The sequence below is a fragment of the Triticum aestivum genome, chromosome 7B (assembly GCF_018294505.1).
Source record: "Triticum aestivum cultivar Chinese Spring chromosome 7B, IWGSC CS RefSeq v2.1, whole genome shotgun sequence".
NCBI lineage: Eukaryota > Viridiplantae > Streptophyta > Magnoliopsida > Poales > Poaceae > Triticum > Triticum aestivum.
In genome coordinates, this window is record NC_057813.1 from 38795430 (window position 1) to 38820932 (window position 25503).

The window sequence follows — 25503 nt, forward strand, 5'->3', positions numbered from 1 at the left end:
GCCCCATCGTCGCCGCCTCGTCCCGTTGCCCCGTCGTCGCCGCCCCGTCCCGTCGCCCCTTCGTCGCCGCCCCGTCGTCGCCTCGCCGGTGAGCTCGCCCCGGCCGCCATGTCCACACACACACAGTACTACACACACACACACACACACACACACACTACACACATTAGTTTGTTTGTTATAAATTTTTCTGTTTTTTAGTTATATAAATATTAGAAATGTTAGTTTTATAGAAATGTTATAAATGTTTTCTGTTTTTTAGTTATATAAATATTTATAGAAATGTTAGCAATTTTTCTGTTTTTTAGTTATATAAATATTAGAATTGTTATGGAAATGTTAGTTATATAATCAGGAAATTTTAGAATTAGTTTTAGTTAGATGAATTAGATTAATGTCAAATTGTTAGAATTTGCATATATATAGAATTTTAGTTATCACAATCCAATCATTTAAAAAATGTTACTTTTTGCGGGCATATAGTATTTGTTCTCGATGATATGCCCGGCCTGCATCCTCGCCGTCGACCCGTTCGCGACGATGTCCTGCTTCAGGGGACCCATGTCCGGGACTGGGCTCCGCCGGGCTGGCACTGGGAAGTGCTACCTAGAGGGGCGCGCCGCTTGGTGAGGAACCCGACCTCGGGTCCCGTCATCGACCCTGATCTTCTTTGGTGGCGTTCGTGTGGGCCACATTTGGTGCAGAGGCAGCCGGCCCAGCCGGAGGTGGTGCGTCGCCGTGTCAGGGAGGAAGATGAGCACGTCCATCTCTACATGGCTGCTATGGACGACGTCAGGTTCTCCACTACTTGGCGGGTTCTTTGGGCAGATGACCGGAGATATAATCCTGTGATGGTGCCTTTTCTTTGGGCGTGCACCGCCCGCGCCCCAGGCACCGCGAGTGGCGCCCTAGATTCTTTTGTAGTACTCGATCTTTATTAGGTACCTAGCCAGTGATGTATTCGATATATAATATTCGAGACAATGTATTCGAGATTATATATATTAAGACTATGATGTATTCGAGATTATATATGTATTCGAGATTCAAATTTTCCTTATTGATTAATTGCATCCATGCATTGTAATTTGAATACTAAATTGTTTTATATTTCTTCTGTATTATTAGTAACGTAAAAGCTATGGCGGACAATACCGGCAGAGAGAGAGAAGAGGAATTGTTCGACATCATACGCAGCCCTCACAGGCTAGATGATCTGAATGAAGCAGATGACGGCTCCCAATATCTTAACAATACCACAGAGGGTGATGAAAAGATATTCGATCTCGACGACCGGGCTGATGAAGTCATGAACTATGATTATGATTATGACACATACAATGTTTGTGATGACACATACAATGCTGATCTTCAAATAACAAACACTACCGGCGAGGTATATTTATATAAGCATGCATCATGGTGATCATCACATGTTTTTTTATTGAAGATATATTAACGAATCGATCTTTCTTCTTTCAGCCCTCCGGATCGAGCAAATCTGCTTCTACAGACAGCAAGACAAAGCGAGGCCCAGGCACATTGTTGAAGGATGGTGTAAAGTACCACATCGAATCCATCAAACCTAGTGGCGAACCCCTCACGCCTAAGAACATTGTGAACAAGTGGACTCATCAGTGCGGAGTTCTTGTGAAGGACAAACTCCCGATCTCCATTCAAGAATGAAAAGAGCCAAAGACTAAACGTCCAGGTGTTACTTGGGTCGACAAAAGATCCAAAAAAGACCTTGTGAAATCTCTGATGGAACATTTCACCCTACCAGATCATTTCACTGAAGCAGATGTGGAGAAAGTCAAGGCCGCTACTGTTAAGAAGATGGCAATTGCATTCAACACCCACAAGAAAACTGTATGGGCCAACTACCTCGCTAATGAAAGGAAGACTCCAGAATTCACGGGAACACTAGAGAAGCAAAGAGAGCACTGGGACGATTTCGTGACCTTTAAGGATTCAGAAATATCTAAGGAACAGTCGATGAAAAACAAGGCAAATGCCGCAAGAAAGACGCAGTTCCATAGGCTGGGTCCAGGTGGCTACACGGTGGGATTGCCTAAGTGGGATAAGTTTGAGCAAGAGATGGAGGATGTAGGGGTCACTCCGGTTACCCGGCACTGGCCCCCCAGGTGCAGAACTTGGTTCTATGCGCATGGGGGAGCGTTGGACCCGAAGACATGCGGAGTTTCAAAGAAGGCAAGTCTAAAAGGAGCCGAACAAAAGATAATTGACGCAATAGATGAAGCTCGAAGGAGGGTGTTCACGCCCAACAGAGAGAACGACGAGCTTACGCGCGCCCTGGGGAATCCTGAACACCTGGGAAGAACACGAGGCATGGGCGTTATTCCCTGGTATGAGGGATTTTTAGAATGGAACGAGGACTACAGGAGCCGTGCAAGAAGGAAGATGGAGGAGGAGAAGAAAAGGAAGCTGGAGGAGGAGCAGAGGAAGTAGGACGCAGAACGCCTTCAAGGCCTAGAAGCAAGGCACGCGGACCTGGCACTCAAATTCCAGCAGCGGCAACAACAGATCAACTCACTTAGCCAGGAAAGGAGGTCTCAGCAGCGGCAACAGCAAGCGGATGATCGTCCAGCATTGGATAGCACCGTCCCATCCATGCCGAGAAGCAGCGTTGGTTCTGCCCCGGGCGACACACTGCTGGATAAATACCCTGTGGATGACATCATAGAGAACACTAACTGTGAGCTACACTCCAAAATGAAGAACATATCCATGAAGGTGGTGGACGGCGTTGCTTTTCCAGTTACCCCCGAAGCAACCTACCATTGCATCCCGATTCCAGAGGGCTATGCTCGTGTCATGGTTGATGAAGTGGTGGACCCATATTCGGGGCTAACGCTTGACATTCCTGGAGGTGAAGACGAGCGCACACTGGGAGAGGCCATACATCGTATCATCCTATGGAGAAAGGATTGCATCATCTTTCGAAGTCCACCGACACCGCGTCGTCTGCCGACTCCTCGAAGTCCGCCACCCCGTCAGTAGACTCCCGCTCCTCCAAGTCCATGAACGCGCGAGACGACTCCTCCTCGAAGTCCGCCACCTCCTCCAAGTCCCCGAATGCGTGAGCTGACTCCTCCGGTTTCAAGCCTAGCACAGTGTCATGCCACTTCTCTGGTTGCAAGTCCGACACCGTGTCAGGCCACACCTCCTGCTTCAAGTCCGGCACATCGTCAGGCCACTTCTCCTAGTCCAACTCCACGCCAGCCGTCTTCGCCGTCTCAGCAATCGCAGAAGAGACATCCCGCAGCTTTGGTGCATAGTGGTACGAGTCGAGCTAGTTCAGGAAGTACAGGCGAAGGCAAGCGATATAAATATGGTCCAAGCCTCGCTCCTCTTCCTCAGAGGCCTTACGACATGACTAAGGAGCAAAACACAGCCATAGTGCAAGCCCAAGTGGACGCCCATTTTGGACCGAAACCGGCACCGCCGCCAAAGGAGAAAGTGCCTGAGAAAGTAATTGACCACTTCATTCGTATGGCTAGAGAACCAGCTCCCAAGCCTGTTGACTCGGACTATGAGCGCCAAATCAGGAAGGCACATTGAGCACGACTACAGAAGGAAGCGAGCTCAAGCTCGAGCCAACAAGCAGCTGGCAAAAAATGTGGGAAAACCGTTCCCCAGTTGGGAGAACAGGCGGCGCAAGCGATCCCCCCGCTTGTTGTGCCAACAACACATGAGAGGAGTAGTACGGGCACCAAATATTATTGTGGGCAAACCGTTAGTGTTCCCCAGCATGGTGATGTGGTAATAACAGAGGATCATATAATGCAGGCTCAAACGCTCAATATCTCTGTTGGACAACTCCTCGAAATCGAGCCCATGCCTGCGCTTAAAGAATCGGAAATAGCATGGCAATATGTCCGGGGCAAACCTTTGGTCCATCCAGACAAGGTCAAGGACCTCCCAACGAGAATGTATCAATTGCATCAATGGTACATGAACATTACCAAGATTTCCAATCGAGAGTCCCTCATGGCGAATGTCAAGCATGAGCATTATTACCATGAGAAAGCTCTGACCATTGAGTATCCAGAACTATTTCAGTTATTTAATCAAGACACACTTGACAAGTCTATCGTTAGTTGCTATTGTCTGTAAGTGATTTCTTTCTGTAATTTAAGTCTCAAGCTAGTTATGTAGTGATAATTTTGATCAATCATTACATGTAATTATCCTAACTATATTCTTTTTCTGTGGTATTATATGCAGGATGAAGATGTATGAAATGAAAAAATCTGGACGCTATGGCGTTGGGTTCATTGACCCAAATACCATTAATGAGGACATATGGCAGATTAAACATTGTCAAGCTGAAGTAGAGGAAAGCATGCTAGAGTTCTTGAAGCGCCTCAATACCAATGAAGATATACTACTTCCTTACAACTTCCCGTGAGTCACACTGTCTTGTACTACAAATTCTGTTTTTGCTTACTAGCTAGCTAGATATTAATAATTAAGTGTATACGGTTTATGGTAGTTGATTAATTTTATGCACATGCCCGCTTAATTAAGACATGCAAACGTGTGCGTATGCAGTTGGCACTGGGTCTTGTTAGACATTAAAGTTGAGGAAGGAAAAGTTGAATTACTGGACTCACTGACTAAAGAAGATAAAGACTACACCATCGTGAAGGGGATAGTCAACAGGTAATTTCAATCATTATTAACTATTAGTTCCTGATATGAACTATTTAATAAACCCTTTATTAATTTTCTTTGCCGGCGGGCAGGGCATGGGCAAAGTTCATCAAGGTGACTCCAGGCACGTGGCCAAAAACATTGTTTTCGCATCGACCCAAGGTAAGTAATTAAGTAGTACTAGCTAGCTACCATCTCTTTAATTCTTGTTTCAATATTATTAATTAATTATCATGCTTGATTAATCATTATATGATTTTCCATTCTCGTAAAGGCCCTGAGGCAGGCGTCGGGGAATAATCTGTGTGCATTCTACGTTTGCGAAAACATTCGCATGATGACGTGCGAAAGGAGCAGATCTGATGGACAGGACTTGATATGTTTTTGTCAGAACACTATTCACACCATTATCGATATCTAGTCACACAACTAACACACATGCATATTGATCTCCTTCTTAACAGTTCAGATCGGTGCGGGATAAGCTCCTACCATCGGACCGCATACAAGCACTTCAAGAGGAAATAGCCGGATTTTTGCTCGACCAGGTCATAGATCCGAAAGGAGAATACTATTACCCGCTACCGCCCCCATGAACCACTTGTCATCGTGCTCCAAAGGCACCAAGGCAACATGTAGGAGAAATTGTATATGTATGTACATGTGTATGTGTGAATAGTTAATGGTGTTGGCTGTGAGACATTCGATGATATATATTATATATATATGCGGTTCTACGTACGAGAAAATCTATTTAATATATATGCATAACGTGTACAATTTGTAGTATCGTGAAATACCAGCAAACAAAAAAGAATTAAATGGAAAATAAAGCCAAATTGAAAACACAAAATTAAAGCAAAAATTAAAAAAACACCCAAACATTTAGTACCGGTTAGTGTTACCAACCGGTACTAATGTCCTACACGCACACGGGCCTGGCTCGTGCCACGTGTTTGCACTTTAGCGCCGGTTCGTGACGAACCGGTACTAAAGGGGGGGGGCTTTAGTCCCCACTCTTTAGTGCCGGTTCCCCAACCGGCACTAAAGGCCGTCACAAACCGGCACTAAAGCCTAGTTCTGCACTAGTGCTTGGGAAAGCTATGTTTGATGAAGATGATATCTTTAGTCCCCCAAGCTTTGATGAGCAAATTTACTATGATGAAAGCATGCCTCCTATCTATGATGATTATTGTGATGACACGTATGCTTTAAAGAATAATGATAACCATGAAACTTGTCATCTTGATCTTAATTTTCAATCATATGATAGTTATTTTGTTGAGTTTGCTCCCACTACTATTCATGAGAAGAATTTTATTTATGAGGAGAGTAATAAATTTTCTATGCTAGTAGATCATGAAAAGAATGCTTTAGGTGCTGGTTATATTGTTGAATTTATTCATGATGCTACTGAAAATTATTATGAGGGAGGAACATATGCTTGTAGGAATTGCATAATATCAAGTTTCCTCTCTATGTGCTTAAAGTTTTGAAGTTATACTTGTTTTACCTTCCTATGCTTGTTGATTATTGTTCCCATAAGTTGTTTGCTCACAAAATCCCTATGCATAGGAAGTGAGTTAGACTTAAATGTGCTAGTCATATGCTTCATGATGCTCCCGTTATGTTTCAATTCTTATCTTTTATGTGAGCATCATTGCTCCATGCTACTTTATCTACTGTTTTGGACTATATTGGGCTTTATTTTCCACTTTTATATTATTTTTGGGACTAACCTATTAACCGGAGGCCCAGCCCAGAATTGTTGTTTTTTTGCATATTTCAGTGTTTCGAAGAAACGGAATATCAAACGGAGTCCAAACGGAATGAAACCTTCGGGAACGTGATTTTCTCACCGAACGTGACCCAGAGAACTTGGAGTGCACGTCAGGGGAGATACGGGCTACCCACGAGGGTGGGGGGTGCCCCCCTCCCCGGGCGCGCCCCCCTGCTTCGTGGGGCCCCCGTAGCTCCTCTGGCGTACCCCCTACACCCATATATACTCTTGTACCCTAAAACTTCCAGAACAGAAGATAGATCGGGAGTTCCGCCGCCGTAAGCCTCTGTAGCCACCAAAAACCTCTCGGGAGCCCGTTCCGGCGCCCTGCCGGAGGGGGATCCCATCACCGGTGGCCATCTTCATCATCCCGGCGCTATCCATGACAAGGAGGGAGTAGTTCACCCTCGGGGCTGAGGGTATGTACCAGTAGCTATGTGTTTGATCTCTCTCTCTCTCTCTCATGTTCTCTCTCGTGTTCCCTCTATGGCACGATCTTTATGTATCCCGAGCTTTGCTATTATAGTTGGATCTTATGATGTTTCTCCCCCTCTACTCTCTTGTGATGAATTGAGTTTCCCCTTTAAAGTTATCTTATCGGATTGAGTCTTTTATGAGAACACTTGATGTATGTCTTGGTGATCAACTTGCGGGTTTCGTGACATTGGGAACCTATGCATAGGGGTTGGCACACGTTCTTGACTCTCCGGTAGAAACTTTGGGGCACTCTTTGAAGTACTTTTATGTTGGTTGGATGAATCTGAGATTGTGTGATGCATATCGTATAATCATGCCCAAGGATGTTTGAGGTGGCAATGGAGTATCTAGGTGACATTAGGGTTTTGGGTGATTTGTGTCTTAAGATGTTATTCTAGTACGAACTCTTTTATAGATCGATCCGAAAGAATAACTTTGAGGTGGTTTCGTACCCTACCATAATCTCTATGTTTGTTCTCCGCTATTAGTGGCTTTGGAGTGACTCTTTGTTGCATATTGAGGGCTTGTTATATTATCTATCTATGTTATTATTGTTGAGAGAATTTGCACTAGTAAAAGTATGAACCCTAGGCCTTGTTTCCTATCATTGCAATACCGTTTACGCTCATTTTTATCATTAGTTACCTTGCTGTTTTTATTATTTCAGATTACAAAAACCTATATCTACTATCTATTTTACACTTGTATCACCATCTCTTCGCCGAACTAGTGCATCTATACAATTTAACATTGTATTGGGTGTGTTGGGGACACAAGAGACTCTTTGTTATTTGGTTGCTGGGTTGTTTGAGAGAGACCATCTTCATCCTACGCCTCCCATGGTTTGATAAACCTTAGGTCATCCACTTGAGGGAAATTTGATACTGTCCTACAAACCTGTGCACTTGCAGGCCCAACAACGTCTACAAGAAGAAGGTTGTGTAGTAGACATCATCGGCGAGGGCCCATGCGAAGGAGGTGCGGCGCCGGCGGGCGTTGCTGACGCCGGAGCAGCGCGCCGAACCGCAGTACGCCGTCGACTCGCCCAACTGGGCTCGATGGTTCGCCTTCGAGCACGAGAAGGCGAGACGACGCGGCGTCCGCGGCGTCGACCGCAGCCTGCGGCCGCCCCCGCTCGTCGTCCGCGACGAGGACCAGGAGGCCGAGGCCGCCTATCAGGCGGCCATTAAGGAGAGCGAGGAGGATGCGTGGTGGAGGGAGGCGGATGAGGCGGCTTTCCAGGCTGCCATGGCGGAGGCCATGGCCCTCTCCGCGGCGGGCGACTTCGTCGTGCCGCCGGTGACCCCGCCGTCCCCGCCCAAAGCCGAGCCGGAGGAACAGGCCTACCTCGAGCGCTACTCCTGGACCGGAGTAGTGCGTGAGTGGGTCAGCGCTCCGCCGATCTGGCTCGGGGCGACGGCAAAGCAGGAGGTGGCCTTCCTTGACCACTGGCGCCGCGTTCGGCTGGCCGAGGAGCGCCGGGAGGGCGAGCGCCTGGAGATGGTCGAGCGCAAGGCCGACGAGGAGGCGCAGCAGGCCCAGGCAGCGGTGGCGCAGCTCGACATCGCCACCCTCTGGAACACGGTGTTCCCCTGGGCCGGCCCTGCGCCGACGCTGATCGACCTCACCGGCACCGACGCAGACTCCGCCGCCGACGAGGAAGCCTAGAGCAGCGCGTCGTCTAGTTTTTAGTGTTTTTATGCTAATTAATGTAATGTGGACTTTCGCCGGCCTTCGTGGCCGGCTTTATGTTTAATTAAATGCATGTATTTATTTTTAAAAAGCTTTTTAACTTTTTTTTTACGCGCAGACAAAAATGGGTCGGGCCAGCATTGGGCGCTCGCGCCGACCCAAACACAGCGCCGGACGTTTGTGTCTGCCGGGCCGATCCAAACGGACAAAAGGCGGATAAAAGCGCCGTCCGTTTGGGTCGGCCCGTTGGAGTTGCTCTTACATGCTCGCATGCTCCAGCGATTCTCGGCCGTTGAATCTTTGATCCAATGGTCATCATCGGTCTGTGGTAAAGGTTGCACGCTTGTCCAGAAAACCGAGGCGCTGCCTGGCGCGCTCAGCGCCAATCTCGCAGTGGACCGGAGGAAATGCGACGGATGCTGTGAGGTCGCTGCGTGACTTGACGCGTCACTAGCAGCATGGTCGAGCTGCCTTCGAAGCGAAGCTAGCTCCTGGCGCGCGGCAGGAATAAGCAGGGGAGCCGGGCTTTGTCAGATGCTGTGCGCCCGTGAGGAAGAACACGACTAGGCCTGGACTGAGTCATGATTTCGGTCAGTGCACTCATATCGGCCCGGCCGGCCGGCCGGCCGGCCAGGGAAACCATTATTACTAGTATAATGCCCATGCGTTGCCACGAGCCAAAACTATATAGAGAGATAGTATCATTTAAATAAACTGTAATTCATCATGTGGATGTTGCATACGACTTATAGTTGTATTGCTATAAATTTCAGTCTTTCTAATACATATTTTCTGGTTCCATATATAAACACACTGCATGAGTTCAGCGTGTATAAAAAAGACGGTGGCATAAAATTCTGCAATTAATAAAAATGCAGTTCGTTTGAAGTGTGTGCATCTCAATGAGTTTTTTTTACTCTCTCAACATATTAGGGAAATGAAGATGTTCTCCCCCACGCAGCCAACACCCCCCCAGCCACCCACCCACCGTGGTGTCGGCATAGATGCAGATGTCCTCCTTCGGCTTGGATTGTTTTCAACCAGCTCACGTCCCTCCCGCGCTAGTGTATCGGGAGGCGCAGGAGCAATGCGTCATGTAAAGTTTGATGTACTCGGTGGAGGGCCGGCTAGAGGATGAGGTGCTGACCGTGACACGAGAGGTGGGCATCTCTAAGCCGGCCAAGATGCGGTGCGTTGTCGGTGTGCCTCATGTGCTCGCCGGCACCAGTGGCGTGCTTGGCTCCCGCATTGGCTTTGGGAAGACTCTTGTTCAGTTGCTCCCTCTAGTTTAGGTACTTCGACTGACTTGGGCATTCGGAATCAAATGGTGATAGTGTGGGGCCTATGTTTGATCAGATGGTGGATGTTGTCATATTTGGATGAGGAATCCACCAAGAAGGTTGCGACCTCATCGTCCTAGTAGATCTCCTATTCACAGGCGAGTTTGTCCCCTTTACAAACCAATTCTTTCTCACAGGTAATGGCAGATCAGTGATTGTTTTCTGTTTAGTTCTTTGCCTTGTTGGTGAAGGAAGTGAAAACAATATGATCATACAGGGAAAAATCTTCTTCAATGTGGATGTTCTAGAAGATTTTGATATACATATTGGTCAATACATGTATATACAAGTACAGAACCCACTCCATCTTCAGCTATAATATAATGTAACTGCAGTTCAACACTTCTGTTAGAGATGTATGATATGACTACTGCACCTTTGTGGTTTGCACACTTTTTTTGTTGTTTAATTTGCAAGACCTATGTCAAATTCCTCGAGAATTTAGCTTAGTCTGTTTGCCAATATGATCTATATAGTCGGCTGCATGTGCCTTGCCAATGTTCGTGTAGTTATACTTGTCATGGGATTAATTTATGCAGTTATTACCTGATACAATTTTTTACTCTTGACTTATTCAATTCACTGATCAATTGGTTAGATAGAGAGATGGTTATTTTGCCCATTAATTGCTTAAATAAAGACTAAACCCACAAGTTCACCCTTGAAGTTGAAGTTATAGTTGAATGTCGTGTGTTGCCACATATTTTTTTAGAAATAAATTCAATGATCAAATAACATAGTAATTCACAACGTATGTGGCATACAGTTTTTGACTATATACTGAGAATATGATATGATAAGTATCGTCTAGGAGCCCATGCTCACTGTCTTCACTGGTCTGATGTCCATCATCACTTCTCCTCTGCTCTGATGTCCATAGACGATGATGGAGGTCTTGTATCCATGCTCTAGGTTCTGACCACACGAGCATAATGGTGAACTCTCATTTATGTTGCCCCCTTTGACATTCTCCCTCGTGCTCTCTTGCCCTGCCATGTCTAGCGCCGCCTGCTCGCTCACCAACATATCTAACAATTCCTCAAAAGTTCAAGGATGACACAAAATTTAAAACATATGATGATAACAAATTTAGCCCACGGATTGGAAGGAAGAAATGATTTCCCCCCATGACATGCTGTCCAACTCACCTAGCTCAGAAATGTGGAGAATAGGTCCAAGATGTCCCAGTGCGGTTTGCTATTGAGAATTGAGATCCTTTCCTTCAACAATCCAAATCAGTCTCTATAAGGATAATTAGAGAAATGCTACGGATGACCCATCTACACAATTGGAAGTGTTCTTTCCTGCTCCTAAACCATGAACCTGAGAGTTATAATTTGCTTCGTGTTCATTCCTTGGTCCTGCATGGAACCAAACATTACTCAGAATCAGCTCAAAAAAACATTACCCACAATGCTTTTTTACGCAACTAAAAGAAACATTCAAAGAAAAGTCCGAACAACTTCACTTTAATGAAACAAATTCAGTCAAAAATTTGTTCTTGCTGGCGATCACATCAATATAAAATAGAAAGTATCTTTCAAATTTTAAGTTGTAAGGTGCAGAATGTCATCCTTTGTCGTCTACTTTGATGCCCAATCTGCATACCTTCTTGAAGAAAACTGAATAAATTGTCTAGTCCACACCCTATATCAGCTTCATCGCCCATAGTTGAATAATGCAGTAGAAGAGTTGTACTAATGCCAAAAAAATGCAGGGTTCAATTGTCAGAAGTCTCCCTAATGACATGTTATTTATTGTTGTCGTTGCACACACTGAATCTTGTTATTCCGCCTGCAGCTAGATGCCTAGATGAACAAATACATATCAGATTTGATTATAGAAGGGATTAATAAGAGGACATCACTAAAACGTGAAAAAATTGTAGGTAATATTAGTGTATTTTACCAGAAAATATCATTGTGCAAATTAGCAAACACCTTCCGTGCATAGTGGCTAGAGAGGTGAAAATAATTGAACTGTAACATCACGACATATTGGAGATAAGAACTCAGTTAACCTTTTATGTGGCATCAGCTTCGCATCAGATCAATTCCATGGATAAAAAACAACTTGTTCGTAATGTGGTACTACCCTCTTAGGCTCTCATGCTCTTTCTCTTGCAGATGCACGTGATCCCAAATTCAAAGGACGACAGTAAAGGCTTGATCATATACCGTGGCTGCCGTTCTGATCTGAGTGCGGCCACTACAGTCATCGTGGTGATTCTGCCTTCAAGCATAGCCACGGCGGTCGTAACCAGCGGAGGCGGTTCCAGCACCGTTGCACCGGAGTCAAGATTACCTAGCATGCATGTCACACGCATGGCCCACGGACGCTATGTAGCTACCCGCACCGAAATCACAGGAAACCCAACATAACATGACACACACCCTGCAAGAACAGAGGAATCTAGTGAAGAATCAGCAAATATTAATATATTATAACCCAAGAAGAAACATAACATTTGAGCTAACCTGAGATATCAAAGGCCCCGGAGGTCGATGGGACGACGCAGTCGCGTCCGTCTCCTCGTCGTGGCCAACCTGACGCAGCAGATGACTACAGACCGACGTTGGCTGCACCAATAAAAGTTTGTATAAACAGGATAATCATATATCTAATACAACATCAAGGTTCAGGATTCACGATTGTATTCAGTACATGAATTCTAGATGTGTTATGACTTATGGCTAATGTGTCATTCTACAGTCGAAATTACTCGAATGAAATATAAGAAATCAGTTGGTCTTTCACAAACACGATTTCAAGTCAACATTATGTCCACTTTTACAACAGATGGCAAGTCATATCCTAGTTTAAATTGAAGGGTTTCATTAGAACTGAGAGCTTCTTCTAGGATACTTTAGAAGATTTTTCTACTTTTATTTGCATCCAGATAATCGAAAGGTATGGTGACAAGACAACATATTAATTTGGCATACCTTTGGAGAGCAGCTATTGACATTTCCCTTGAATGCAGAGAATTGCTTAATCTGAAGACCAAAGCGAAGCGGGCTGCTAGCATAACACCTGCCCAAAAATTAGGTGCCCAAAGAGAATCCAGGTACACATTGAGGAATGGCATATCCAACGCATCCGCTGCAAGAAGAAGAGTTCAAGATACATATATATATATATATATATTTCAGATTCCAGACTGATCTTGCTGTATTTATTTTTTACGGAAGCTAGAAAATTTGCTTGTTAGCCAATAAAGAAAGACAGAAGCAAACATGCCCAGTTCCTCTTAAAATAAGCTAAGAAGGAGAAACATGACCTTAGGTTAGTGTTCAGGCTTAGGTATCGTACATTGGCAACTAACAAAATATGATGTTCCCTTTGGTTGGATACATTTTCTTCCTGCCTAGATTGAGTCAAAATTAGATGATGCATACATTCAGAGTAAAGTACATGTACACATCCAGTGGTACAATCAAGATCTTCATCAGTCTTCTTCTCAGGCTACATGTAAATCTTCTCTAGTAGTCCTATGAGCATAAACAACTGCTCGAATCTACAAAATTGAGGAGCAATTCGGTAAAGAGACAACCACCTTTACAATGACAGTTTATAATACTATAAGTCAATAAGCGTCCAAGGCAAGTTGTGTGATTTACAAGCCTTCAGAAATGTAACTGTGTTCTACGTGTACAGAAATAATTCTCTCGTGAGGTTGTACCATATAACATAATTTTTCAGTCACTTGGTTCAGTTACGCAGAGATGGTGTTCTCATTTCCAGTTTCTAGTGGAGACAGAAGAAACAACTTTCTTAGGTTCTCCAAGTAGTATGATTGGTACCAGGCTCTTGTAGGTTCAGCGATGGATGGTTGAAAAAATGCAAACAACACACTCAAGTGATTGTTAGAAAAAACAAGCAACACAAATAAAAGTTCCCTCGGTTAGCAATATAGTGTACCGCTTAAAAAGAAACTTCGATCATTAACTGAATTTTGTCTATGCTTCAGTTTTAGAAGACTAATTGGTGTTAGGCATTTGAGAAGCTTACCCCAACTGATGCACAGGATTTACAACTATAAGAAGAGATGGTAATACAAATATTCATTCTACTCTAATGCAGAAAAGAACAATAAAATTGGAAAATAAGAAGAAAGATAAAATGAGCACCTACTGACTCACCTGTATGCTATGGATCTTCCGCCTCACAGACTCTGTTGACCTTCTTAGTGCACGGCAACGACGCTGCTTCTTCTGCTGCATCCGGTCTTGGGCTCCATGACCTCATAAACGACTGATTACTCCACCACTGGCTGCCCTGCTAGCCTTTAAAACCAACATCTTCCACATTGCGCCAAAGAGGAGCAGAAAACACAGACTGGAAAATTACATATGTATATAGCAGAGGCAAACATATATTCTGCATATATTTTCGAACTTGAGTTTGGGCTCTCAGGGGTATTCTTCCTTCATCCCGACCCACCAGGCTCTCAGTTGCTCTTTTACAAGTAAATACTACATGTTTCGATACAGCATTCGGTTTAACCTATTTGGGTTACATATCAACAATATAAGGCAAGACTAAAATGAGAAGCATATTTTAGTACACTGGGAAAGAGTAATATATGAGGAAGTATGGCAAATCATCTTACATTCCGAGGTGAACAATGAACTATATCCACAACTTCCTGATTGTTCAAGTGCTCCCATAGTTCATTTGATGCAAATATAACAAACTGATATTCTGCACACTCTATGTTCTTCAATGGATGGTTCGGGACAAAGAATTGGATTATGGAAGGGCCTTGGAATATGGAACCAAGCCAGAAGGGGCTCATGGTTAAATTCCGAACTTATTAGGTAGGTGTGGCCAATCATTCTGGAAACCGAATACAAAGAAAAAAACAGAGCACAAGTAGTTATTATGTGAGATATGTGAGAAGACATCGATCTTGGGACTTTGTATAAATGGTATGCTCTTGGCATCGTTAATCCATGAAATGGGGCGCAAATTGAAACCTTTATCAAATAAACTCCTGGCCCAGGTTTACACAAACTCCTGGCCCGGTCTTGTGGCGCCTTGGACCTCCTGACCCTGAGGCAAGCGAGGTCTGAGTTGGTCCTCCAGCCGTCATACACAAAAGCTATGCAGAAATCACCTGTACACATGTGGTCCGACACATGAATGAATATCCGCGAATGTGACGAGCAGGTTAACCCTAAAATCAAATTCTTCGCCCAAAAAATCAATTTGACAAATCCAGCGATGGTAGGAGAGGGGGAGGGCTGGGCATCTTACTCGTGGACGTTGGTCTCAATGACCTGGCAGACAAAGAGGGAGATCATGGAGGTCTTGCCGGCCCCTGACTGGGCCTGGGCGATGACGCCGTGGACGGTGATGATTGGGATGACGGCGCGCTGCTGGATGGACACGCCCTTGACGATGGCTGGATCTGGAGGGGAGGTGACGCCGCACTGCTGGATGGATATGCCCTCGACGACGACCGGATCTGGAGGGGAGGTGACGGCGCGTGCAGAGGCCACGCCCGTCGTGGTGCTGGTGGAGACTGCCGGGCGGCGGTGTCATAGGAGTGGCGGCGCATGGAGAGATGCAGCTGGCAAGGGCGTCCATGGCGTGGGTTGGTGCTACATCTTGATCTCGTGGAGGAGACGGAGTCAGGGAGAGATGCGATGAATAGGAGGGGTTGGCCTCGAGGAGAGAGGACCCGACGCGTTCGGTCGGGAGCCTGGCAGCGTGAGCTGCTCCCTCCATCATCGCCGCCGTTTGGAGAGGGGGCGTGGCCGCAGCCGACGCATTCATCGGCCACGGCGAGGCAGACGAGCCCGGCGACGGGATTTGATTCGGTGGGTTGCTGCGTCCTAGAGGGAGACGAGAGCGGGTTAGGGATAGGGCAGATGGGTCACTCGGGGTTTTTTTTGTGTCACTCGGGGGTTTTTTTGTGCGCGTGCGTGGGAAAGGATGATGTAAAAAAAACCAAGGTGAAAGAGCGTGGTGGAAGAGGAGGACGAAAACAAATCGGACGAAAGTGGTGGGACGAAAATAAAACGCGGAACGCGACCTACCAACTGAGACATTAGGAGTAGAAATTCTAAGTACATGTTAATGTTCCACGGGGACCGTGCATGGCCTAGCGTTGCACGCTGCTAGTACCCGGTAAATGTCCAGTAGGAAGTTTGAACGATTGGAAAGGGATGATATTTTGGGATTTTGCATCCATGAACCAACGGATTTGATGGGGTACGCTTCATGTTCATTGGTGACGGATGAGATGGTATAGCTGCAGAACTTCCCACTAGTATTTTTGTGAGTTAATTCACTCAACCTGTGGTTGGATGGATAGAGGGACTGTGATATCCGCAGTCCACCAGGGTTAAAGTCATGTTGCTCGCATTTATTCCTGGATTTATTTCAGGATTTCCGGCGATGCACATTCAGTGGAAGGAGACATTCCCGTCGACGACGAGGTGACTACGGCGACTTCGTAAATTTCAAGATGATATGCCGGCTCAGTCTTTCGGAGGTGCTCATAGGGGTAGGTTGTGCGTGTGTGTATTCATAGGGGTGAGTGTGCGGCTATGCGCGTGTATATAAGCACTTGCGTCTGTACCGTGTTCAAAAAAATCATCGACATATCCCAAATTTCAAGTTTCAACAATAATTAGACCAGCAAAATATGAGCCATGTAACATAAAACGGAATATATCAATAATATTTTTGAATAAGTGTATCCTCATCCATCGTACAACAAACGCCATTTTGGAGTTAGGCACAAAACTTGGCAATTGCATGGGATGTCTTTTAGATAAAGAGTGGATTTTTATTGACTCGAATAAAGCATAATGGTGGATTTTTATTGATGCGTCTACAGAGAGTGTCAGACGTCCCCTCACATGTCTTGCCAGGCAGCCACACTCCTCAAATCTAAACCCTCAAAGCAATCCATACATATGGATCATATAGCACAAATTCGTCACAATTCAACAATACAACAAAGCAAAACAAATCACAGTTCAACAATCTCGGCATTGCCAAAATGAAATTCAAACCCAGGCCATGGCTGCCCAACATGATGGAGTTTTCTGATGCCATCCATGCCGCCTTCTGTTTCGCGTCTGCAACTGCCATTACCGCTCTCGCAGCCTCGTACTCTCTGTATTCGTTGATCTCCTTCTTCCTCTGAAGCCACTTCCTTGCTTGCCCATCCATGAGGCTTGCGTCAGTAAACATTATCCTCGAATTCTCCGTCTTGCAACTCGGCCATGGACATGAGTCCCACGACCGACGATGAGGCAACATCTGCTGCGTCAGTGGGGGTTTGGGTACCCGACAACGACATCTAGAATGGCGGGTAGGGGTGGCGGCAAGGATGTGGGCATGGTAAATGGTAGACGGACGCGGGAGGAGGGCGGTGGATTGGGTGGGACTTGATTGATTTGGTGCAATTTCTGGTGGGTCATGTCTGTGGGATGACATGGCAGATGCGGTCGGGCCTCCTCATATCAATCCCAAATTTGGGTTAGATATGAGGAGTGCCGGTCGGCCCGAATTGTTGGAAATATGCCCTAGAGGCAATAATAAAAGGATTATTATTATATTTCCTTGTTCATGATAATTGTCTTTTATTCATGCTATAATTGTATTATCCGGAAATCGTAATACACGTGTGAATACATAGACCATAATATGTCCCTAGTAAGCCTCTAGTTGACTAGCTCGTTGATCAACAGATAGTCAAGATTTCCTGACTATGGACATTAGATGTCGTTGATAACGGGATCACATCATTAGGAGAATGATGTGATGGACAAGACCCAATCCTAAGCATAGCACAAGATCGTGTAGTTCGTTTTGCTAGAGCTTTTCCAATGTCAAGTATCTCTTCCTTAGACCATGAAATCGTGTAACTCCCGGATACCGTAGGAGTGCTTTGGGTGTACCAAACGTCACAACGTAACTGGGTGACTATAAAGGTGCACTACAGGTATCTCCAAAAGTGTCTGTTGGGTTGACACGGATCGAGACTGGGATTTGTCACTCCGTATGACAGAGAGGTATCTCTGGGCCCACTCGGTAGTGCATCATCATAATGAGCTCAAAGTGACCAAGTGTCTGGTCACGGGATCGTGCATTACGGTACAAGTAAAGTGACTTGCCAGTAACGAGACTAAACGAGGTATTGGGATACCGACGATCGAGTCTCGGGCAAGTAACATACCGTCTGACAAAGGGAATAGTATACGGGGTTGCTTGAATCCTCGACATCGTGGTTCATCCGATGAGATCATCGAGGAGTATGTGGGAGCCAACATGGGTATCCAGATCCCGCTGTTGGTTATTGACCGGAGAGCCGTCTCGGTCATGTCTGCATGTCACCCGAACCCGTAGGGTCTACACGCTTAAGGTTCGGTGACGCTAGGGTTGTATGAATATGAGTATGCAGCAAATCGAATGTTGTTCGGAGTCCTGGATGAGATCCCGGACGTCACGAGGAGTTTCATAATGGTCCGGAGGTAAATAATTATATTATAGGAAGTGCTGTTTCGGCCATCGGGAAAGTTTCGTGGTCACCCGGTATTGTACCGGGACCACCGGAAGGGTCCCGGGGGTCCACCGGGTGGGGCCACCTATACCGAAGGGCCCCGTGGGCTAAAGTGGGAGGGGAACCAGCCCCTAGTGGGCTGGTGCGCCCCCCCTTGGGCCTCTCCTGCGCCTGAGGTTGGAAACCCTAGGGGGGAGGCGCACCACTTGCCTTGGGGGGCACTCCACACCCCCGGCCGCTGCCCCCCTTGGGAGATTGGATCTCCAGGGCCGGCGCCCCCCTGGGGGCCTATATAAAGGAGGGGGGAGGGAGGGCAGCCGCACCCCGAGTCTTGGCGCCTCCCTTCCCCTGCTACACCTCTTCCTCCTCCCGCAGTAGCTTGGCGAAGCCCTGCCGGATCCTGCTGCATCCACCACCACGCCGTCGTGCTGCTGGACCTTCATCAACCTCTCCGTCCCCCTTGCTGGATCAAGACGGAGGAGACGTCACGCTGACCGTACGTGTGTTGAACGCGGAGGTGCCGTCCGTTCGGCGCTAGGATCTCCGGTGATAGGATCACGACGAGTATGACTACCTCAACCCCGTTCTTTTGAACGCTTCCGCTCGCGATCTACAAAGTGGTATGTAGATGCATCTCTCCTTTCACTCGTTGCTTCGATGAACTCATAGATGGATCTTGGTGAAACCGTAGGAAAATTTTTATTTTCTGCAACGTTCCCCTACAGTGGCATCATGAGCTAGGTCTATGCGTAGTTCTCTATTGCACGAGTAGAACACAAATCTGTTGTGGGCGTGGATCTTGTCAACTTGCTTGCCACTACTAGTCTTTTCTTGCTTCAGAGGTATTGTGGGATGAAGCGGCCCGGACCGACCTTACGCGTACGCTTACGTGAGACAGGTTCCACCGACTGACATGCACTAGTTGCATAAGGTGGCTAGCGGGTGTCTGTCTCTCCTACTTTAGTTGGAGCGGATTCGATGAAAAGGGTCCTTGTGAAGGGTAAATAGAAGTTGACAAAATCACTTTGTGGTTATTCGTAGGTAAGAAAACATTCTTGCTAGAACCCAATTGCAGCCACGTAAAAGATGCAACGACAATTAGAGGATGTCTAACTTGTTTTTGCAGCAATTGTCATGTGATGTGATATGGCCAGAAGTTGTGATGAATGATGATTGATATATTATAATGTATGAGATCATGTTCTTGTAATAGGAATCACGACTTGCATGTCGATGAGTATGACAACCGGCAGGAGCCATAGGAGTTGTCTTTATTTTTTGTATGACCTGCGTGTCATTGAAGAACGCCATGTAAATTACTTTACTTTATTGCTAAACGTGTTAGCCATAGAAGTAGAAGTAGTCATTGGCATGACAACTTCAAGAAGACACAATGATGGAGATCATGATGATGGAGATCATGGTGTCATGCCGGTGACGAAGATGATCATGGAGCCCTGAAGATGGAGATAGAAGGAGCTATATGATATTGGCCATATCATGTCACTACTTTATATAATTGCATGTGATGTTTATTATGTTTTATGCATCTTGTTTACTTAGAACGGCGGTAGTAAATAAGATGATCCCTTATAATAATTTCAAGAAAGTGTTCCCACTAACTGTGCACCGTTGCTAAAGTTCGTCGTTTTGAAGCACCACGTGATGATCGGGTGTGATAGATCCTTACGTTCACATATAACGGGTGTAAGACAGTTTTACACATGCAGAACACTTAGGGTTAACTTGACGAGCCTAGCATGTACAGACATGGCCTCGGAACACAAGAGACCGAAAGGTCGAACATGAGTCGTATGGAAGATACGATCAACATGGAGATGTTCACCGATGATGACTAGTCCGTCTCACGTGATGATCGGACACGGCCTAGTCGACTCGGATCGTGTAACACTTAGATGACTAGAGGGATGTCAATCTGAGTGGGAGTTCATTAAATAATTTGATTAGATGAACTTAATTATCATGAACTTAGTTTAAAATCTTTGCAAAATATGTCTTGTAGATCAAATGGCCAACGCTCATGTCAACATGAACTTCAACGCGTTCCTAGAGAAAACCAAGCTGAAAGATGATGGCAGCAACTATTCAGACTGGGTCCGGAACCTGAGGATCATCCTCATAGCTGCCAAGAAAGCATATGTCCTAGATGAACCGCTAGGTGAAGCACCCATCCCAGAGAACCAAGACGTTATGAACGCTTGGCAGTCACGTGCTGATGATTACTCCCTCGTTCAGTGCGGCCTGCTTTACAGCTTAGAACCGGGGCTCCAAAAGCGTTTTGAGAAACACGGAGCATATGAGATGTTCGAGGAGCTGAAAATGGTTTTTCAAGCTCATGCCCGGGTCGAGAGATATGAAGTCTCTGACAAGTTCTATAGTTGTAAGATGGAGGAAAACAGTTCTGTCAGTGAGCACATACTCAAAATGTCTGGGTTGCACAACCGCCTGTCCCAGCTGGAGATCAACCTCCCGGACGAGGCGGTCATTGACAGAATCCTTCAGTCGCTCCCACCGAGCTACAAGAGCTTTGTGTTGAACTACAATATGCAGGGGATGGTGAAGACCATTCCTGAATTATTTTCAATGCTGAAGTCAGCAGAGGTTGAAATCAAGAAAGAACATCAAGTGTTGATGGTCAATAAGACCACTAAGTTCAAGAAGGGCAAGGGTAAGAAGAACTTCAAGAAGGACGACAAAGATGTTGCCGCACCCTGTAAGCCAGTTGCCGGGAAGAAGTCAAAGAATGGGCCCAAGCCTGAGACTGAGTGCTTTTATTGCAAGGGAAGGGTCACTGGAAGCGGAACTGCCCCAAATACTTAGCGGACAAGAAGGCCGGCAACACTAAAGGTATATTTGATATACATGTAATTGATGTGTACCTTACCAGTACTCGTAGTAACTCCTGGGTATTTGATACCGGTGTCGTTGCTCATATTTGTAACTCACAACAGGAGCTGCGGAATAAGCGGAGACTGGCGAAGGACGAGGTGATGATGCGTGTCGGGAATGGTTCCAAGGTCGATGTGATCGCCGTCGGCACGCTACCTCTACATTTACCCACGAGATTAGTTATGAACCTCAATAATTGTTATTTAGTGCCAAGTTTGAGCATGAACATTGTATCTGGATCTCGTTTAATACGAGATGGCTACTCATTTAAATCCGAGAATAATGGTTGTTCTATTTATATGAGAGATATGTTTTATGGTCATGCCCCGATGGTTAATGGTTTATTCTTAATGAATCTCGAACGTAATATTACACATATTCATAGTGTGAATACCAAAAGATGTAAAGTTGATAACGATAGTCCCACATACTTGTGGCACTGCCGCCTTGGTCACATTGGTGTCAAGCGCATGAAGAAGCTCCATGCTGATGGACTTTTAGAGTCTCTCGATTATGAATCATTTGACACATGCGAACCATGCCTCATGGGCAAAATGACCAAGACTCCGTTCTCCGGAACAATGGAGCGAGAAACCAACTTGTTGGAAATCATACATACCGATGTGTGCGGTCCAATGAGCATTGAGGCTCGCGAAGGATATCGTTATGTTCTCACTCTCACTGATGACTTGAGTAGATATGGGTATGTCTACTTGATGAAACACAAGTCTGAGACCTTTGAAAAGTTCAAGGAATTTCAGAATGAGGTAGAGAATCAACGTGACCGAAAGATAAAGTTCCTACGATCAGATCGTGGAGGAGAATACTTAAGTCACGAATTTGGTACACACTTAAGGAAATGTGGAATCGTTTCACAACTCACGCCGCCTGGAACACCTCAGCGTAACGGTGTGTCCGAACGTCGTAATCGCACTCTATTGGATATGGTGCGATCTATGATGTCTCTTACCGATTTACCGCTATCATTTTGGGGATACACTCTAGAGACAGCTACATTCACTTTAAATAGGGCACCGTCTAAATCCGTTGAGACGACACCGTATGAATTATGGTTTGGGAAGAAACCTAAGCTGTCGTTTCTAAAAGTTTGGGGATGCGATGCTTATGTCAAGAAACTACAACCTGAAAAGCTCGAACCCAAGTCGGAAAAATGCGTCTTCATAGGATACCCTAAGGAAACCATTGGGTATACCTTCTACTTAAGATCCGAGGGCAAGACCTTTGTTGCCAAGAACGGATCCTTTCTGGAAAAAGAGTTTCTCTCGAAAGAAGTAAGTGGGAGGAAAGTAGAACTCGATGAAGTACTACCTCTTGAACCGGAAAGTAGTGCAGCTCAGGAAAATGTTCCTGTGGTGCCTACACCAACTGGAGAGGAAATTAATGATGATGATCAAGGTACTTCGGATCAAGTTGCTACTGAACCTCGTAGGTCCACAAGGACACGTTCCACACCAGAGTGGTATGGCAACCCTGTCCTGGAAATCATGTTGTTAGACAACGGTGAACCTTCGAACTATGAAGAAGCGATGGCGGGCCCAGATTCCAACAAATGGCTTGAAGCCATGCAATCCGAGATAGAATCCATGTATGAAAACAAAGTATGGACTTTGACTGACTTGCCCGATGATCGGCGAGCGATAGAAAACAAATGGATCTTTAAGAAGAAGACGGACGCGGATGGTAATATTACCATCTATAAAGCTCGACTTGTCGCTAAGGGTTATCGGCAAGTTCAAGGGGTTGACTACGATGAGACATTCTCTCCCGTAGCGAAGCTGAAGTCCGTCCGAATCATGTTAGCAATTGCCGCATACTATGATTATGAGATATGGCAGATGGACGTCAAAACGGCATTCCTTAACGGGCATCTTAAGGAAGAACTGTATATGATGCAGCCGGAGGGTTTTGTCGATCCTAAGAATGCTAACAAAGTATGCAAGCTCCAGCGATCCATTTATGGGCTGGTGCAAGCATCTCGGAGTTGGAATATTTGCTTTGATGAGATGATCAAAGCGTTTGGGTTTATGCAGACTTATGGAGAAGCCTGTGTTTACAAGAAAGTGAGTGGGAGCTCTGTAGCATTTCTCATATTATATGTAGATGACATACTTTTGATGGGAAATGATATAGAACTTTTGGACAGCATTAAGGCCTACTTGAATAAGTGTTTTTCAATGAAGGACCTTGGAGAAGTTGCTTACATATTAGGCATCAAGATCTATAGGGATAGATCGAGACGCCTCATAGGTCCTTCACAAAGTACATACCTTGATAAGATTTTGAAGAAGTTCAAATGGATCAGTCCAAGAAAGGGTTCTTGCCTGTATTGCAAGGTGTGAGATTGAGCTCGGCTCAATGCCCGACCACGGCAAAAGATAAAGAAGAGATGAGTGTCATCCCCTATGCTTCAGCCATAGGATCTATTATGCATGCCATGCTGTGTACCAGACCTGATGTAAACCTTGCCGTAAGTTTGGTAGGAACGTACCAAAGTAATCCCGGCAAGGAACACTGGACAGCGGTCAAGAATATCCTGAAGTACCTGAAAAGGACAAAGGACATGTTTCTCGTTGATGGAAGTGACGAAGAGCTCGCCGTAAAGGGTTACGTCGACGCTAGCTTCGACACAGATCTGGATGACTCTAAGTCACAAACCGGATACGTGTATATGTTGAATGGTGGAGCAGTTAGCTGGTGCAGCTGCAAGCAGAGCGTCGTGGCGGGATCTACATGTGAAGCGGAGTACATGGCAGCCTCGGAGGCAGCGCATGAAGCAATATGGGTGAAGGAGTTCATCACCGACCTAGGAGTCATACCCAATGCGTCGGGGCCGATCAAACTCTTCTGTGACAACACTGGAGCTATTGCCATTTCCAAGGAGCCCAGGTTTCACAAGAAGACCAGGCACATCAAGCGTCGTTTCAACTCCATCCGTGAAAATGTTCAAGATGGAGACATAGATATTTGCAAAGTACATACGGATCTGAATGTCGCAGATCCGTTGACTAAACCTCTTTCGCGAGGAAAACATGATCAACACCAGAACTCTATGGGTGTTCGATTCATCACAATGTAACTAGATTATTGACTCTAGTGCAAGTGGGAGACTGTTGGAAATATGCCCTAGAGGCAATAATAAAAGGATTATTATTATATTTCCTTGTTCATGATAATTGTCTTTTATTCATGCTATAATTGTATTATCCGGAAATCGTAATACACGTGTGAATACATAGACCATAATATGTCCCTAGTAAGCCTCTAATTGACTAGCTCGTTGATCAATAGATAGTCATGATTTCCTGACAATGGACATTAGATGTCGTTGATAACGGGATCACATCATTAGGAGAATGATGTGATGGACAAGACCCAATCCTAAGCATAGCACAAGATCGTGTAGTTCGTTTTGCTAGAGCTTTTCCGATGTCAAGTATCTCTTCCTTAGACCATGAAATCGTGTAACTCCCGGATACCGTAGGAGTGCTTTGGGTGTACCAAACGTCACAATGTATTTGGGTGACTATAAAGGTGCACTACAGGTATCTCCGAAAATGTCTGTTGGGTTGACACGGATCGAGACTGGGATTTGTCACTCCGTATGATGGAGAGGTATCTCTGGGCCCACTCGGTAGTGCATCATCATAATGAGCTCAAAGTGACCAAGTGTCTGGTCACGGGATCATGCATTACGGTACGAGTAAAGTGACTTGCCGGTAACGAGACTGAACGAGGTATTGGGATACCGACGATCGAGTCTCAGGCAAGTAACATACCGTCTGACGAAGGGAACACTACTAGAAATACCACTACTAATGGCGCACCTAATATGGCCATTAATGGCGCATCACTGGTGCGCCATTGATAGCACGCCATTAGTAATTTTTACTAATGGCGCACCACCTGGTGCGCCATTAGTATCTGGTATACTAATGGCGCACCACCTGGTGCGCCATTAGTATATGCGAGTGTGCGCCATTAGTATGCCTCCCAGGGGGCATGTATACCCAGGTGCTTTGGCATACTAATGGCGCACCACCTCTGGATGCGCCATTAGTAACAGCAGCATACTAATGGCGCACTAC

The 25503-nt window shown here is 45.6% G+C and overlaps 1 long non-coding RNA gene across 4 annotated transcripts; it reads right to left on the reverse strand.

Annotated features, from left to right (window-relative positions):
• Positions 1-10642: 10642 nt before the first annotated feature.
• On the reverse strand, positions 10643-15857 carry LOC123162553 (uncharacterized). Of its 4 annotated transcripts, none has more exons than XR_006481341.1 (8): positions 15226-15857; positions 14109-15085; positions 12912-13068; positions 12444-12545; positions 12144-12360; positions 11575-11774; positions 11115-11327; positions 10643-10994 (listed from the first exon to the last, which is right to left on the reverse strand). It is a non-coding gene; the product is annotated as an uncharacterized lncRNA (long non-coding RNA). The 4 variants fall into 4 exon arrangements; XR_006481340.1 differs by having other exon boundaries at positions 10643-10974; positions 11987-12360; XR_006481338.1 differs by having other exon boundaries at positions 11987-12360.
• Positions 15858-25503: the final 9646 nt, after the last annotated feature.